The sequence below is a fragment of the Mesoplodon densirostris genome, chromosome 4 (genome assembly GCF_025265405.1).
Source record: "Mesoplodon densirostris isolate mMesDen1 chromosome 4, mMesDen1 primary haplotype, whole genome shotgun sequence".
Lineage (NCBI taxonomy): Eukaryota > Metazoa > Chordata > Mammalia > Artiodactyla > Ziphiidae > Mesoplodon > Mesoplodon densirostris.
Genome location: NC_082664.1, coordinates 29,662,739 through 29,666,406, shown reverse-complemented (window position 1 = coordinate 29,666,406; position 3,668 = coordinate 29,662,739). Strand labels below are relative to the sequence as shown.

The 3,668-nt window shown below is 43.9% G+C and overlaps 1 non-coding gene and 1 pseudogene across 1 annotated transcript; one reads left to right on the top strand and one right to left on the bottom strand.

The window, feature by feature from the left end:
* Positions 1-389: 389 nt before the first annotated feature.
* Positions 390-496, top strand: LOC132489869 (U6 spliceosomal RNA). Its single transcript, XR_009532237.1, has one exon. It is a non-coding gene; the product is annotated as a U6 spliceosomal RNA (small nuclear RNA).
* A 2,161-nt stretch (positions 497-2,657) lies between these two features.
* LOC132489067 (BOS complex subunit TMEM147-like) lies at positions 2,658-3,306 on the bottom strand (annotated as a pseudogene).
* Between the last annotated feature and the right edge of the window lie 362 nt (positions 3,307-3,668).

Here is a 3,668-nt window from a genome sequence, read left to right as displayed (position 1 = left end):
TGTACTTGGTTTATGGCTATTTGTATGTATGTCTTCCCCACTAGACTGAACATTTCCTTGAAGGCAGAAACAATCTTTTCTTTTTTTCTTTTTGGCCGAGCTGCGCAGTTTTTGTGGTTTTAGTTCCCCGACTAGGGACAGAACCCGGGCCCTCGGCAGGGTGCGGAGTCCTAACCACTGGACCGCCAGGGAATTCCCACAATCTTTTCTTTATCTTTGTATTCTTCAAGGACCTAACTCAGTGCCTGGCATATTAAGAACAAAAAATTCATACGGTTGTTTGCTTAAACTCTTTCCAAAAAAGGATTTTAAGTGCCTTACTGAAATACATAAAGAGTAGCAGAAATGGGACTGAAGAAAAGCAAGGGTAAAGAAATCATGGAATGAGAGTGCTCTCTTCGGCAGCACATATACTAAAATTGGAACGATACAGAGAAGATTAGCATGGCCCCTGCACAAGGATGACATGCAAATTTGTGAAGTGTTCCATATTTTAAAGCAACTACATGCCAATAAAAATTTTTTAAAAAAGAAAGAAATCATGGAATGAGAGCCCATAATAACAACAAAAATGTTTGAGTTCTTACTAATGCTGAGCACTGTTCTAACTGATTTACATGCATCACCTCATTTAATCTTTATAATAATCCTGGGAGGTGATTACTGTTATAATTATTTTACCTTTGAGGAAGCGGAGGCACAGAGAGGTTGTCACTTGCCCAAGTTCACACAGTGGGATGCGAACACAGGCAATGTGGTTTCAGAAGGCTGTGCTCATAACCACAGCCCTCAGGATACCAACCACAGACATTCTGTGTGTAGAGCTGGGTTATGAATCTGGCTCTGAGGTTTCTAGCAGTCGAAGCCAAGAAGAAAAGGCATTTAATGACAGGAGTGATTGTATTTATTAGAAACAATAAACCAAATCCTTGGGAGAAATGCAGCTTTTTGTAACCTTGAGTCTGAGAGAACTCATCAAGAAGACACTGCTTTTCAAACTTTATAAGTTGTTCTTCCATGGGTAAAAATTGTTAAACTCCCCCATACAGGTATATTTGTTTATATTTATACCTATGCACTGATGAACTAATATATTATGTGCATTGTAAAACACAAAAGTAGAAATTGAAAAGAATGAGAGAAACTATAAAAACACATGGAAGTTCTGCTGAGGACAATCTTGTACGCTCCCTGGGTAGACACAGGCCCCTCCTGAGTTCCCTGGTACGGTAGGTGATTCTATGGGATGGATCCTGGCAATAGATAACAGTGGCTGACTTCACATCACCATTTCTTATAACAACCAAAGCATGACACCGAAAATGCATTTCAGTGACAGCAGTTCTAAAGGGATCAAAATAATGTTGTCCAAATAAGTACATCTCTGATTGGCTGGTTTGATCTAGTAATAGCTATTCTATTTACTACATATATAAAACTAATATTATAATATATAACTTATATATATATTATATATGTATAACTAATATCAATTGAGCCTCTTCTGTATGAGAGTCATTGTACTAGATGCTTTACTCATGCTCCCCATTTAATCCTTATTGCAGTCCTTTGAAGTAATTATCAGTATAATCACCATTTTACAAATGAGGACACTGAGGCTCAGAGAGGTTAATTGGTTCATGGAGTAGAGCTGGGGTTTAGACTCATGTTTGTTAGATTCTGAAGCCAACGTTCTTTTTTTTTTTTTTTTGCAGTACGCGGGCCTCTCACTGTTGTGGCCTCTCCTGTTGAGGAGCACAGGCTCCGGACGTGCAGGCTCAGCGGCCATGGCTCACAGGCCAGCTGCTCCGCAGCATGTGGGATCTTCCCAGACCGGGGCACAAACCCATGTCCCCTGCATCAGCAGGCGGACTCTCAACCACTGCGCCACCAGGGAAGCCCCTGAAGCCAACGTTCTTCATCACCTTCTCTACTCCACAGAAAATTTGAATATAGATGGTTTTAAACAGTAGTTTCCCCCTTTTACAAACCTTTTTTATTTACCAAAAGAATGCATTCTTGTGGTAAAAAATGCAAACAAAACTGAGGTGTGCAAAGTAAAAAGGCCACCTTTTCCTACAAACAAGCTCACCAGGGTTTCCCCTGTTAGTCTGCTCTTTCTAAAGTCTTCTAGACTTCTTTCTACTCACTGAACATGTATATATACATATCAATTTTGCAAAAGTAGGATCAGAACATATATTTTACTTTGAACTCTCTCTTTAACGTGGCTATCTTTCCAGGGTGGTTCATGCAGATCTATTCACATATTAGGAGCAGATAACACAATTGACTACTTACCCCTCTCTTCTTAAAATATTCTCTCTGGGTTTTTCTTTCTGCCTTTTTTTTTTTTTTTTTTTTAATGGTACGCGGGCCTCTCAGTGTTGTGGCCTCTCCCGTTGCGGAGCACAGGCTCCGGACGCACAGGCTCAGTGGCCATGGCTCACGGGCCCAGCCGCTCCGCGACATGTGGGATCTTCCCGGACCGGGGCACGAACCCGTGTCCCCTGCATCGGCAGGCGGACTCTCAACCACTGCGCCACCAGGGAAGCCCCTTTTTTTTTTTTTTTTTTTTGTGGAACTTTGCAAATACTGTTTACTTCACTGAAACCTGGAGATGGGGAAAAGGTATGTGAAAGTCTGGGACACCAAGCCTAGGAGTGCATATTGACAAGGGCGACATACAAGGCCAAGGTGCTGAGGGCCCGCAGTGCCGTCCAGCTGCCCAGGGAACAGAGGTGGACGAACATCTCCATGACAAAGGCCTTGTAGATGCTAAGGAACATCAGTAGGAGGACTGCTGGCTGGAAAGTGTGGTACAGGTCATAGCAGGTGATCATCCACACCTGGGCAGGTGCGACGACGTAATGGACCAGACAGATGTTGGAGTCAATGCTCATCTGGATGTATTTCCAGTCAAACTCAGTGCCCGAGCTCCAACCCAGAGGGAGATGTAGCAGGACATAATGAACTTGGCGGTGACCCAGCCCAGGGTAGGAACCATGATCTTGTATTCCCCCTTGCTGGCATTCTGGGACATGACAACGTTTAGGCCTATCAGGTCTGCCACAACCACGCTGGCCTTCATGAACTCCCCAATGAAGTCATAGATGCCACCTTCCCAACTGGGAAAGAAAGTGGCCAGGAACAGCATCTTGCACAGCTGCACGATCAGGTAGGTGACTCCAGCCTGGACACACTTCCAGAAGACGCTGTACTCGGACAGCCTGCTGCACTTGTAGGTGATGAAGTAGGGGAGAAGTAGGCCAGGGCGAAGCAGTTCCCAAAGTGGAATAGTGTCATGGCGCTGGCTGCCCAGCCCACTGGAGCGCGCCTCTCTGCCTCGGAGGCCTGGCGCCTGAGCCTGGGCCTGGCGCCCACCTTCCTTCTGCTTCTTTTTCTTTTTTCCCTCTGGGTGACTCTAAAGTTTAGTCCCTTTTCTTTCTCCCTTCTTTTCCTTCTTCTTCTATTGCCTTGCCTCTAGAGCTTATCCATCTATATGCTAACAACTCCCAGACTTACTTCACTCTTTACCTGGAACACTGCAATTTTCTCTGTTTTCAATTTGCTTTGTTGTTAGTTTTAAGCCTATTGGAGGATGTATATTTGCATTTGCTTATACTTACAAAAAGAAAGTCTGGAAGGAAACTAATGAAAGGGGTTAC